The following is a 14,959-nucleotide window of genomic DNA, read 5'->3' as shown; positions in this document are numbered from 1 at the left end:
AGCTGAAGCCCCAGTTATACAACCGCTACGACATTTCATCATATTGTCTTAAACGAAATCCCCAATTATTATTATTATTTTTTAATTTGTATTCTCCCAAATTGGAATTTCTAATTGTTAAAAAGCTTTGCTCACTGCTAAGATGAGATGGAGATAGATATACATTTTCCCCCATTTGGGCACTGGCCAGTCAATGTGTTTAGATTCTCACTGTAGGAAGGTCTTAATGCAGGTCTCAGGAATAATACTTTATATCACTGTCATGGTAAAGTGCATTTTATTTTTATTTTAAAAGGACAACAACTGTGTCGCGGAAGGTGACAGCGGGGTAATCACAGGTCTTTAATCACTGTGTTTTTTGGCAATATATGTTCCTTTTCACTATCATGGTTATTTTTGCCTACTGGGATGGGTTTTCTGATTTCTGAAGCCATATCAAAGGAACTGTTTCTTGGGATCTGTCTAATTAATAATTTAAATAAACTTATCATATCTAATATACATACAATTTAATTATTACTCCTATTACTAGTTACATTTTTTACACACACATGTACATCGATCAGTTGATGTGTTAGAAGCAGGAAAAATGGGCAAGCGTAAGGATCTGAGCGACTTTGACAATGGCCAAATTGTGATGGCTAGACGACTGGGTCAGAGCATCTCCAAAACTGCGGCTCTTGTGGGGTGTTCCCGGTCTGCAGTGGTCAGTACCTTTCAAAAGCTGTCCAAGGAAGGAAAAGCGGTGAACCGGCGACAGGGTCATGGGCGGCCAAGGCTCATTGATGCACGTGGGGAGCGAAGGCTGGCCCGTGTGGTCCGATCCAACAGACGAGCTACTGTAGCTCAAATTGCTGAAAAAGTGAATGCTGGTTCTGATAGAAAGGTGTCAGAACACACAGTGCATCGCAGTTTGTTGCGTATGGGGCTGCGTAGCCACAGACAAGGTCAGGGTGCCCATGCTGACCCCCGTCCACTGCCGAAAGCGCCTACAATGGGCACGTGAACATCAGAACTGGACCACGGAGCAATGGAAGAAGGTGGCCTGGTCTGATGAATCACGAGTTCAAGGTGTTGACTTGGTCTCCAAATTCCCCAGATCTCAATCCAATCGAGCATCTGTGGGATGTGCTGGACAAACAAGTCCGATCCATGGAGGCCCCACCTCGCAACTTACAGGACTTAAAGGATCTACTGCTAACGTCTTGGTGCCAGATACCACAGCACACCTTCAGAGGCCTCGACGGCTATGGGGAACAAAAGGGGAACCTACACAATATTAGGCAGGTGGTCATAATGTTATGGCTGATCGGTGTATATATAATAGTTTTGCTTTCATACAACATAATGTGCAATCACAAACCTTTTATATAGTTCTTTCATATATCTATGGTGTCAGTTTTTGTCTTTGATCACTTCATTTCAGATCGACTTCAACCATTTGTAAAAATATATAATAAATAAATATATAATATAACTTTGATAAAAGCATCAAGTACAATACTTAAGTACCAATCAGATTAAAAAAAACATGCATATTGATCAGATTTGAGTCTGATGAAGGTAGTAATTCAGAAGACAAGATATGTAAACTATATCTTATTTTAGTTTGGCAAGACTGCACGTAAAATAGTGTTGGAGCATTTGAATCACATACAACAATGAATGACAATAACATTTACGCTGTATGATTGGATTTTTGCTCACATTGGGAATGTTATTATTACAGAGGGTAGTTCGTTATGCTAAAAATCTCCTAGGCAGAAATGATAGCTTCAAAACAGTGAACACTGCATGGTTGTTAAAGCTTAATATTGTATAAATATAAATGGTAAATGTTTATAGAGGAATATAAATAGCATATAATGGCCTCAACTTTATTTGAATAAATCATGCAAATCCACTTTGGTGATAGAAGTGAAATACACTGTTGTAGCAGAAGTGTAATACTTGGTAGTGAGGGAAGTTGAAGCATTTTCTTTATGGCTGATATCTGAAGGTACAGGTTTCTCAATTACGCAAAAGTCCAAAACATTAGCACATATTATTTTTTAATGTTGGTAAAAAAAAAAATGCAGCTGCTTCAAAGGTGTTTAAAATATATGGGGAGTGCATTGTTCTTTATAACACAATGCATGTCTGGAGGGCAGGTATCAATTACTCTGCCATCAGGGAAGGAAACCATTTTCCTTAATCAGTGGAGTCTGCAGTCCATTAACCCTACCCTCTTGGTAAAAAGGATAAAGCCAATGGTAAAACATGCATTAGATCAAAGCAAGATGGTAACTCTCTAGGAACACATACAAACCATTGTCCTATCAGCCACTGTTTGAATATTCAAGAATATTCAATATTTTCCAAGTGCATGGACGTTGTGTTCGCCCCCTTGTGTTGCCAGGGGGTCCGCGTCCTCAATTATGCGCTGGCGCCAGAGAGAGTTGCCTCCATACATGTGTGTCTCTCCCTCTTCTGACTAAGAGCTCGTCTCAGAGTGAACCTTTGCCAGAGGCTGCTGGGCCTCCTAGTGGCAGCATCACAGACCCTCCCCCTCAGCCTCCTCCAATTGAGGCCGCTGCAGTGGTGGTTCAGGTCTTTACAGATGCATCCTTGCCGCAATCAAGCACGCAGAGTCACAGTCACTCCAGCGTGTTGGAATGTCCTCCGTTGATGGCGGAACCCCGCCATCACCTCCCCGGCCTATCCAACATGGTGGCAGACCTCCTCTCTCGGGGAGGACCCCCGGTTTCAGAATGGCGCCTCCACCCACTTGTGATACAACTACTGTGGAGCAGGTTCGGCAGAGCAGTGGTGGCCACCCACTGCCCACTATGGTTCTCCGTTCAAGACCTCTCAGGAACCCTAGGGATTGATACACTAGCACAAGCGTGGCCGTGCTGCCTCCTTTTCGGATTCCCACTGTTCCCCCTTCTCCCGGTGGTCCTGGAGAAGGTCAGGAGCGACAGTTCATGCTCAAAGTGTATCTGGCGGCCATCTCCGCATGTCTCATTTCCTGGCTGCGCAGTTTCTAAAGGGAGCCTGCATGGTGCCTTGATGTAGTGCTGGATGCACTTTCCCAAGCCCCATTAGAGCCACTGAACTCAGCTGAGCTGAAGCTAGTGTCACTGGCAATCAACTCTGCAAAATGCCTGAGCGAGTTACACGCCCTGTCCGTACACCCATCATGTGTTCATTTTGCGGGAGATTGCTCCAGGGTCACACTATGGCCTAACCCTGCGTTCCTCCCGAAAGTGCTGGCTTCATTTTATGTAAACAGGACTATTGAGTTGATGGATTTTCATTGTCCTCCTTTCACTTTGGAGCAAGAGAGTCGGCTTCACCTGCTCTTCCCTGTGCGGGCCCTCAGGTGCTATTTGACATGGACTAAAGACATTAGGCCCTCGGACCAACTGTTTGTGTCTTATGGAGTGCGGACACAGGGCCAGGCGCTTTCAAAGCAGCGCCTCTCGCATTGGATTGTGGACACTATTACCATGGCCTACGATTCCACCTGGACCCCGGTGCCTGATCACCTGGTAGCCCACTCGACTCGAGGCGTTGCCACATAATGGGTCCTTTTTCAAGGCGCCCCCTTGGCAGACATTTGTGCGGCTGCAGCTTGGGTTTCGCCGCTTACATTTGTCCGAAACCAGTCCCTTCCATTGGGAACCCAGTGTTGGCTGCAGTCGAACCCCAGTAGCCCACAGGCTCTGGCTCCTGATTTCCTCTCCCAGTCTGCACCTGTTAAGCGCATCCTGATGGAGCTATTTGGACCGTGTCTTTCCCTTCCACCGGACTATGCCTTCCAGTCGAGCACCAACTCGAGCTGCTCCTGGACTTGCTGACAGCCTGTCCGATGTGTTCCCAGGGTCTGTCATGCGGCCTACAGGTACTTGCCTTATGAGGCCGCCTTGTATATAGTTTGTTCATTATTGCATTGTGTTGCGGTGAGTGCTTGTGTCTGGCTTGTACCCCGATATATATATATATATATATATAATGTGTAAACAGCAGGACTGTGGCTCCGTTCTAGCTTGTATAGACAGGAGCTCACTTTGCCACATTAATGTGCAGAGGGCGCACAAGTTGCTTGTTTGCCCGCGCCATGTATTGTGCAAGTAGATATACGGCCTCGCTCCTAGATGCACTAGTAGAGCAGCCGGCCTTGCTATTGTGAGTGGAGGGCATAAGAGTTGACCTCTGTAGCCCCGCTTTATATATGCTGATTGCAGACAGTTCCTGCAGTTCCTGACTGCAGTTCTCACTCCCGCCCAAGTGTGTCCCCAAGGGGTCTTTGTGGTTCCTGTCTAGAGTTGTGTTGCTGAGGCCCCTTAGTGGTACACCTCGGGACAGCTCGCTGCCTCCTCCCTTGCAACGGTTTTGTTTTACAGTAACCCCTCCCCCTTGGGCAGTGTTTCCGACTTGAAAGATAATGATAGGTTGCAAATGCAACCAGTTATCTGAAAAAGGAAGCACTGCCCAAGGGTTGCAAGTTCGTGCGGGAGTTCTGCTCTCAGCAAAAGAGGACGAACCTGCGCTGACGTCACGTTTTATAGAACAGGAAGTGGAAGGGACCTGTTCTGAGTGACGAGTGCAGGGGCCAATGGCAGCTTTGAAAGAGTGATGTTTTCGATCGGGTTCCTACGGAAGTGCGCAGAAACCCCTCCCAATTGGGCAGTGCTTCCTTTTTCAGATAACTGGTTGCATTTGCAACCTATTGATTAATTATTGTAGGGGACGTTGTTTTATTCCAAGTTTTCTTAGTCACATACAATTTATACTTAAGTGGCAAATAATTGCAAATGCATTTGAAATCTAGAATGGTGCCAGTAAGAAAGAGGGAAAAGAGCATTAACACATATATATATAAATATAATCTGGATTTTGTTATGTTGCTGCCTTTACTTTAATAAATGATCCCACAATGTTGTGTCGTCTTCATGTTAGGTCTCCTTTTAACCCTCCTATTTAGAAGGACAAAAGATTACTCCTTAAAATTCTGTCAGTGCACTCTGGAAATGTCACTTGTTTGGCAGTTCTCCCGAAACTGCTGCACAGCTTGATCCCCCTGCAGAGCCTTCCACAGCCAGCTATGACATCGGGGAGCTCCTTTCCCGAAAGGCATATTTTATGCCAGAACTCAAACTTACAGTCTGGTGGATTAAGTTTAAAATTGTTCAGCAAGGAAGATTTTGGTGGTAGTTTTATAGTCAGCTTTTCTTTTATAAAATAGTCCTCGAGGAACTGGCTTATAACAGAGCAATTTTTACAAGGACAGCGGTTTTTGATCAGGGACTTTCTTTTCAAACACATTTTTTGTTTTGTTTGCTTATCGTGTCACATTTAAATTTTAGTGTCATGAAAGGATATGCTTGCCATTATTTTAAGGGAATTTGAAGAATGCACCTTGTGAATAAAACAATGAGAAATCTGATCATTTAATGGAGGAAAACAACCAAGAAGAAGAACACATGGGAGGAAGATGGGAACAAGCTTTACTGCACCTGGAAAACCTGGAAAAGAGACATAATTTCACTAAAACTCTTCAAATCAAGGGCCAGATTAAATTACAAAATGTTCACATGCCGCTAATGCAAATCTGCCAGAGAGCTGCAGCTCAGAATATCGCAGTGCCACTCCTGACTGTGTTCAATCTAAAATATCAGAAGCTGTGAACAGGGAGGAGACTAACTTTGTCAGTGTGACTTCCGAAATGGACAAGCAGCGAGAGACCCACTGTGAGCCAATCACATCAGTTGTTATTAAAGCTTAAGTGAATCTCGTTTGGCACCGCAGATCTTTTTATCCAGAAATGTTTAGCAACAAAGTGCAATAATAAGCACATAATAACAATTGGGAGCAGTGGAGAGGAAACTCAAGGCAGGGAGTAAATGTTAAACATATATATATACACTTTTTTACTTTTTATTTTTCAGATATGGGTATGGTACTGGTTGTTTGGTCGTGCTTTTCTATAACTAATTTTGTATTTATTGGAAGACTAAATGTTTCTTAATACCTTCCTACAATGTATGCCTTATTGTAAGTTCATGCCTTATTTTTTCAGATATGCGTATTACTGTAATTTTGCCATTTCTGAAAATTATAAGCTTACTTTCACTGAATTTTCATACTGTGGAAGTAAACTCTATTTGTAGGACAATTCATTTGTGGTTTACGCCGATGATTACTTATATATTTGATAACCGTGGTTTGTGACTGTATTTTTTAAATGATTAATAAATCCAACCATGCATGATATTAGCTTTTGGAATTAAGTTTTCTTTAAAGAAAATATTTTTTAAGGTATATTGTGTTTGTTGTTGTTTGTTGTGTAATTTCCCACATATATTCCATGGGTAAGAATTCTGGAGCCTCCAGGACAATCATAAACAATACATAGGAAAATAATAATCAGAATAGAGTACTGATTTACAATATATATAAAACAATCCCCCAGATCTAATTATACTGACAATTTAACAACATTGTCCTCTTGTGAGAAATCACAACTCAACTTCTAGGTATTCTATCATTCAGATTTAGCAATGTATTGTTCTCCTTTTTTGAGAAGTCAATACACTCCCAGAGAGTCATAATGGCTTAAGATAACTTTTTAACTAGTCAGTCATATTCAGTAAACATTATAGTTGCTTCAAGGTCGGACTCCAAGTGAGACAGTTTAATTACTTTCAACCCTGATGTTATATATATACATATGTGTGTTTGTTTTAAATAATAATTATGTTGAATGACAAATCTTCATCTTTAATCCTCCTTCTGTGAGGGTTTTGGGAAACTGAGGAATGGAATTATGCTTATCTCCGGTTTGTTTATCAGAGAAATTCGCCTTCCTCACCTTTTGATGTAACCTCTACAAAACAGTTTTCTCAAATGTTGTTTCTTCGAATATTTGAACAGTGTCTCATGTGTTCACAAGCTCAAGCTTGTCGAAAACTGTTATGACCATAATTTATTTACCAGAGCCTATTTTAGGTGTGTTTCACATTCTCCTCATTTTGGGACTCTCCATCATATTAGCTAGTCTCTATTCTGTTTCCTTTGATGTGTATGCATATAATTTGGAACTCAAGTCCATTATACATATATATCTGTTTGAATCTTAAAATGTATCTTTATTTGTTTATGTCTAACCGCTTTGCTTAAAGGAGTTGTAGCATGTACTGCCCTGTGACAAACAGGATGATACTGGGAATTGTTCATGTTGCCAAGTCCAATCCTGTCAGCTTTTATAAGATAGAAAATACTAATTACTGCCCAAAGGAATGTTTCTTGAGAATATGACCTTGCAGTTGTATTTTCTGAACAAAAAATAAATAAAAGGAGAATACCTTTGTAGCTAATTAACCATAAGGCATATATTAATAATAATTGGCTGACTGAATTTAATTAGGGCTACGGCTATTAATGCACTACACATTTACAGTAAACCACTTTTCTTACTCTTCTCATCTCCTGAGAAAGAGATTATCAGTTAAGTAATTGTGTGGCCATCGAGCAAGTAAAAGCTAGCTCTTGAAGCATATGATCTTAGGACCTGTAAGGAATTACATATTTGTGGTAATCTAAATCTCAGGGTATATAAAATGTCTGATAAAATTTCATTTTAAATCTATAATTTACAAAATTGCATGTAGACGTTTAGTAATACCTAAATTGATCATAATTCGTTTTTTCAGCCATCTAACTTACTGAAATATAATTAAAAAGCCAATTGAATATAAATCAAATGCATGCTTTCCGTGGTAGTTATAAATATTGTATTTATGTATGTATCTTTATTAAGATTTTGGATACAGAAAGATACAACTGTATTAATCATGCAGTCTGCACTCATGCAGAGAGAAATTCTTATTTAAACAGTTATCAAACTATCTATCTTTCTATCTATCTGTATCTTTAGGCTTTCTGTGACTTATTTCATTGCATTTTCTGCCATTTATTGCTATATAAAAAGAATATGAATAAGGAGGTTTATTCCATGTATAACTGTCTGGTCCTGTGTTATTAAAGAAAAACATCCTACATACAAGTTTCAAAGTCTCTCAAGCAGACTGATTCTCATTCATTTAGAATATTATATATGAACATATGACTCAATTGTGATATCAAGAAGAAAAATCCTGCAAAACTGTCATTATATACCAGTGCTCAGGATAAAAAAAACTAAGTGCAATAAGAAGATCCAATGCCCTAGTGTGCCATTGCCTGAAAACACAAAGTATCTGTCAAACATGTGAATAACATAATCAGGAAACATCTTCAAGCTGCTTAATAACCAAACGTTAATGGGCTCAGCCTCCAGCACTTTGGGAAATGAAATACCAACTAAAAGAGGCTCTATGAACACCATCTGGCAAAGGGTAAATATAGGTGTGAAATAGCCTTTGATAAATCTTGTCTAGTGTGTAGTGAATTAGGTAGCCCGCCAGTACATACACAATTGTTGAAGACAGTATCATATAATTAAGAAAAAAAACAATAGTCACCTAAAGAAAAAAGGATGTATCTTAGTAACTTTATTGGTAAAATGATGTCATCTGCAGTAAGTTAAAGCTTGGCAAACACAAACCATTAGACTAAACTGGCTCTCCCTGGACTGAGATGAAAGAGTAAAACATTTTTATAGCAATTTACTGAGGGATGCATTTAACATGATTATCTCAATTGATCTTGCAATGTTTGGAAATGCTTAGCGCACTGTTTTGTGGGTTTTCACAGTTTGTGTGCTCTTGAGACCAACCTGACTGCATATGCATCTGTTTGCCTTGAACTTGCTAATCTAGCACTGCATACAGCCCGTCCAAATAAGATTGGCAAGGGGCTGCCTAGCGTTAATTGCCAGACTTTGTTCGTCACATCTGAACATCATCCTGCTTTTTAAAACTGTTAATTTCCCCAGCATATTGTTTTCTTACTGTTTCACTTACATTTCCTCACATTTTTATCACTTTTAAAACTGCTGGAGCTTTGCATGTATAACACTTTTCAAATGTCAGCAACTGTACTCTGCCAAGAACTACAGCACCTTACATCTCTTTCAACTCATTTACTTGCCTATAGACGTATTATATCTTGACAACATGGGCCTTTTCAAAAAGGATCATTTATAACCCATACTGTAATTTCCCATTGTATTGTTGTTGATAAATGACACTACACTACAACATATTTTTATCTAGCAGTTGACATTTCAAAAACTGCTTGAAATATGTATACACTGGAAAGTAATTTGTCAGTTGATTTACAAAGGATTAAAAAAGATTGTTGTTGATGATTTAGTATTTATTCATATAAACATACAGCTCTGGAAAAAATAAGAGACCACTCCAAGTTCAGAAATCAATTTTAAGTGGTCTCTTATTTTTTTCCAGAGCTGTATATAAAAGGCATGCATGTTTCGTGCAGCAAACAGTGAAGACATGTTTTGTTGAAACTGGCAGCAAAGGGAGCCAAGTCACTATTTTATAATAGCCACTAAAACCTAACTATGCCAAAGGGAAGTTTTTTCAGAACATGGACCAAGTAAGGGCACTGCACTAATCAATGTTTTTGTCTAAGCCCTTTTACAGTCTCCCTTCTTCTCTTTCACTGAGAAGCTGATTTGTATGTACAGTATATTATCCTGGCCATCTGAAAAGGCACTTTTTTTTGTTAGCATGTGTCACGTATTGTCGATGGATAATTTGGTAATATATTAGTGGCCCATAGCATGCTGCACCAACTCTTCTTCTCAGTTGCCTCTCTGAAGTCTGAAGCAGCTACTAGAGAAATGAGCTTCTCCTTACCCTCATATCAACACAGGAGTGAGGAGCAAGGCATGCACATGTCCTCTGAGATGTGCACTGTCAGGCCATATGCTTCACTTTATGAAATGCAAACAGCAGAGCTAAAGGATCAGATGGAGTACTTGACACAGTCTCCTCTGATGAAATGGCAAACCAAAAAGCTTTTCAGCAGTGATTTCCTTCAATGTCATTCACAGTGGAAGAACTATCAATTGCAAGTTAATATAATAGAAATTCATTAATTTTTATATGAGTTATATGGTGTTACAGGTAAGTACACCTGCATTCTTAGTGCTCCTTCTTGTGCTCAATTGATGCAAACATCCCAAAACAAACAGAAAAAGACAAATATTTAGTTCTGCTGTAAATCATTGACAAGGAATTGCAATTCCATTTGTGTATTCAATACATGGATAAAAATAATAACACCAATAATTGCACCTACTTTAACTGAGTAAATATGGACCTACATAAATGTGAATTACTATCATGCATATTTATTATTATAAGTAGTAGTAATAATATTGAAATGTTTTTGAAATTTTAGTGATGTTATGTATTTAACCACAGGAATGGTTGTTAGTGCAGTACCATCAATCAAACACAATGAAACAGTTTTACAAGATATCCAGAGTGAATTGCAGTACACCTTTTTATTTTAGATTGCAATCTGTACACACACCTGATTGAAAAGGTATGTATTTATTTAGGTTATGATCAACAAAACTGAGCATATATATGTAATATAACAGATACAATATATTTATTTATATGTAAGATATTTGTTTGAGATTGATATGGCAACGCAGCATGCCAAGCTTTCAAGGCTACATAATTTGTTATCTCAGACTTAATACAAAACACCTTGAAATTGTAATGATGTAATTTCTGCTCTGAACAAATACCGCAAATATAAAGATTTCTTTCTGCACTCAACTGAAAAAGCTAGGATGGTGAAGACTGCTATCCATTGCACATATGATTTATATATATATATATATATATATATATATATATATATATATATATATATATATTTAATCTATCCTTGGATCGAAACATGCTGAAGCTGACACATTTCCTAAGTATATCAAATTGTTATATATCACGAGTCTTTGAAGTTTGGAACTATTATGCATTGCTGCACCTTATTTAATCTGGTTAACCTTTTTTCAGAATCATGCTTCATTTTACTGTTTGCAAATAGTAATCATTGCTGCTGTCACAGCCTAATTGGCCAAGGGGATCCAGATAACAAGCTAACATTGAATCACTGTTAGCAATGACATTGATTCAACACTAGCTGTCTAGCAAAGTTTTAGGGACATAATATAATACATTTTCTTTATAACACCCATCATTATCCTGAATCCTGGTCTCTCAATACAAACACAACATTTAGTATTATTATTATTATTATTACACAGTTTTGTCACATACTGTATGTACCATAGACACCACCAGCTGAGTCAACACAATAGCACTCTGAAAGTCTAGAAGTGCTCCGTGATAAAACTCTTCCCAAGTGCAACATATTTTAATTAGATTGCTTGCAGCATGCCACATTAATTGACTGCCAATCAATAAATGCAATGCTGTGCTTAATCCTCACCATAATGCAGCGGTGTTTTGTGCTTTGCAGATATAGCAATGGTGCCAGTCACCCCCCACCCCCACATCTCCATTATTTTCTGATAACGGTTGAGGTATTTATATAATTATTATAACTTAATCCAATAGCCAGTCTTCTTAAGAGGAAAAAGAGGAAAATCACATTCCGGATGATAGATTATTTCTTCATACATTTTACTGATCTTTAGGAGCTTTGTTTTATTTTGTTTTAGCTGTAGTAAAATATACAGAATATAGCAATTTCATTTTCATACGTGTAGCACTTGCATTAAATGACACTGATTCAATACTAGCTGTCTAGTAAAGTTTGTATTAAAAACTTTTTGAGGAGGGGTGAATTTCCTCTCTGCATGAGCTATCTGTGCATTACTGCTACCTTATTATACCTTATTATGTGTCTTTGGCCAAATACTTATCACAGTTTACTGCGGTGTGATATTTTGAGAAATCTTGGAATAAACAAAAAATAATAATAATAAAATACAAGATTTATTATTGATTTATTTATTTTATTTTTGATTAGATGATAAGTGTGATCTATTAATAATTATCAACAGATACAGTACATAGCAACTTTATCCTATTAAGAACAACAAACAAATAAAAAAGACAAAAATAATGATCTGCAAATCATTTAGATATCTTTAAAAAACACCTTATTTATATATCTCTAAATGGTTTGCAGATATCTTTAAATGATTTAGAGATATCTTGAAATATTTGAAGATATCTTGAAATGCATTTAGAGGTATCTCTAAATGATAATTTGGCTTGCCATAATAGTTAGCATTACATACACCAACCTGAATAACACTCAGAATTGCTGCGACTATATTATTTTCAACCTCCAACATTTCTTAAGACATGGTCCGTTTGTCATTACGATCTCAAGTTTCTTGGTCAAAGGTGGCTTAACCTTGTTGTGTTGTGGTCGCAAAAATGTGCCCCTATTGTAATTGGTTATGTCAGTTAGCTGAGTACTGCATCGACCATGGAAGGACGTGACGTGTCATTTGCCGGCAATCATTTTCCTGCTCCAATCACACAGACACGATGCCAGAAAACTGCCAGCAATTAGACTAGGACCCTTGCTGGGAAATTACCAGCAGTGATTTGCTGGCAATAACCCATTCACACATCGTGCCAGCAACAAAATGCCACCAAATTGCCGGCAATTGTTTCAGTGTGAATTGGGTTTATTATAAACCTTTATTCAATGTATATATTGCAGTGCAACATGACTCAATTTGGCAATAGTTTAAATGATGGCTGATTTAAAAAAACTTTAATGTCTTTCCATTTAATGGAGTTTAAACTGAGGTTCGAGAGGACAACCCCCATCTCGAACCTGACCTCCGCCTTCCAGTGCATTACAGCAACACATGCACTTTCCCAGCATTCATCACTTTGCATCCCTCCTCCACCCCAAACATCACCTTTTCAGCAGCTCCTTGACTAGTGAGGGGGTTTCGATGGCATTGTCCTCATTGCCATGTCATTGTTCCCTTGGTCAATCAATTCTAGGCCCAAATAAACCCTATTTACCTTTCACTACATACATCTGTTGGGGTTGTCTGAACTCCTGAAAAGGCTACTTTAAAATCCCATCCTGTCTCAAATTGTCCTGGAGAACACAGAGCCATACAGTCACACTTCAACTGATTGTAATTATTACCTGAGCTGCTGTGGGGAAGACCCATCCTCTTGTATATCTAGTCTTTTCTCCTATCTGCTAAGTGTTGAAATGTCGCATCCCGAAACACTAGAATAAAAGAGCTCTCCATTGGGGTATTTACAGTAGCCCTGATTGTAATGAAGATTATACTTCAAAGTTTTTAAATTGTCAAAAATGAATAGAATGTAACAGAATAATCACAGATACACTCCTACTACACGAGTACATTCAAACCAATCATTTTAGGGACTGCACTAGTTCCACTATTTATAAACCATAATGATGGTAATTTTAGTAGATACATCCATACTTTTGTCTTCATTTGTCCTGATAACAATGCAAATGCTCACTTATTATTAGAGCATATCACTCTTAAGTTAACATTGCATGTGAAATCATATTTGTTTTGTTTACTCACATGCACATGCACTCAAAACAAGTGTTTTCATGTTTTTTCCCCTGCATTTTTAGTCTATTTTCAGCATTAATACCCAATCTGAGTGAATGAGGATAATGGTCACAAAAAAATCTTTATAAACCATAATGATGGTCATTTCCATGACATACAATTCTAATAGGATATATACAGGAGACAAATATATTATGAATCATTACTTTTCAGATAAAATTGTATGAACATAATTACAGTCCTTAGTTAAAGTGAAAATACTGGTGTTATTATGTTTATCAGTTATGTGCACACTAGGCCCTGGCACAATCACTTTCATTAACAGCAATGAGCAGGGTGCCCAGAGGCCCTTACATCCTGCTACAATTAGATGAAACTTCATTATTTCTTAACCTGTGTTTCCCATTATGCACTGATCAAAGTAAAAATACCAAAGGAAATCGTGAAAGTTAAAAGATTGATTACAGCCTGATTCAGCACTGTAATCATTGTTTGCTGCAACCTCAGCATGAATGGATCCCCTTGAGGACGGACTGGTAACAGATAGTAATGGAGTGGGGTAAAAAAAGAAGTAAAAACTATCCTTGACTTCTGAAGCATGAAGCTCGGGTTTCGGTTAAACAGGAAGGCTTTGTACACTGTATATTGCAGTATCAGTCTCCCATCCTCCTGGTTCATCTACTTTTCTGGATATATTCTTTTTGATAATGTGCTTTTTTGTATTATTTTTATTATACTTTTTTCCCATTCATGTTTAGTCATTTAGGAGCTCTGAATGTTCTTAAGATACTTTGCTGCACCATACCATACAATATATATATACACTCACCTAAAGGATTATTAGGAACACCTGTTCAATTTCTCATGAATGCAATTATCTAACCAACCAATCACATGGCAGTTGCTTCAATGCATTTAGGGGTGTGGTCCTGGTCAAGACAATCTCCTGAACTCCAAACTGAATGTCTGAATGGGAAAGAAAGGTGATTTAAGCAATTTTGAGCGTGGCATGGTTGTTGGTGCCAGACGGGCCGGTCTGAGTATTTCACAATCTGCTCAGTTACTGGGATTTTCACGCACAACCATTTCTAGGGTTTACAAAGAATGGTGTGAAAAGGGAAAAACATCCAGTATGCGGCAGTCCTGTGGGCGAAAATGCCTTGTTGATGCTAGAGGTCAGAGGAGAATGGGCCGACTGATTCAAGCTGATAGAAGAGCAACTTTGACTGAAATAACCCATCGTTACAACCGAGGTATGCAGCAAAGCATTTGTGAAGCCACAACATGTACAACCTTGAGGCGGATGGGCTACAACAGCAGAAGACCCCACCGGGTACCACTCATCTCCACTACAAATAGGAAAAAGAGGCTACAATTTGCACAAGCTCACCAAAATTGGACAGTTGAAGACTGGAAAAATGTTGCCTGGTCTGATGA

Source organism: Amia ocellicauda, chromosome 13 (assembly GCF_036373705.1).
Source record: "Amia ocellicauda isolate fAmiCal2 chromosome 13, fAmiCal2.hap1, whole genome shotgun sequence".
In the NCBI taxonomy this organism is placed as follows: domain Eukaryota; kingdom Metazoa; phylum Chordata; class Actinopteri; order Amiiformes; family Amiidae; genus Amia; species Amia ocellicauda.
The sequence above is the reverse complement of the archived record's forward strand: the minus strand, read 5'-3'. Positions refer to the sequence as shown.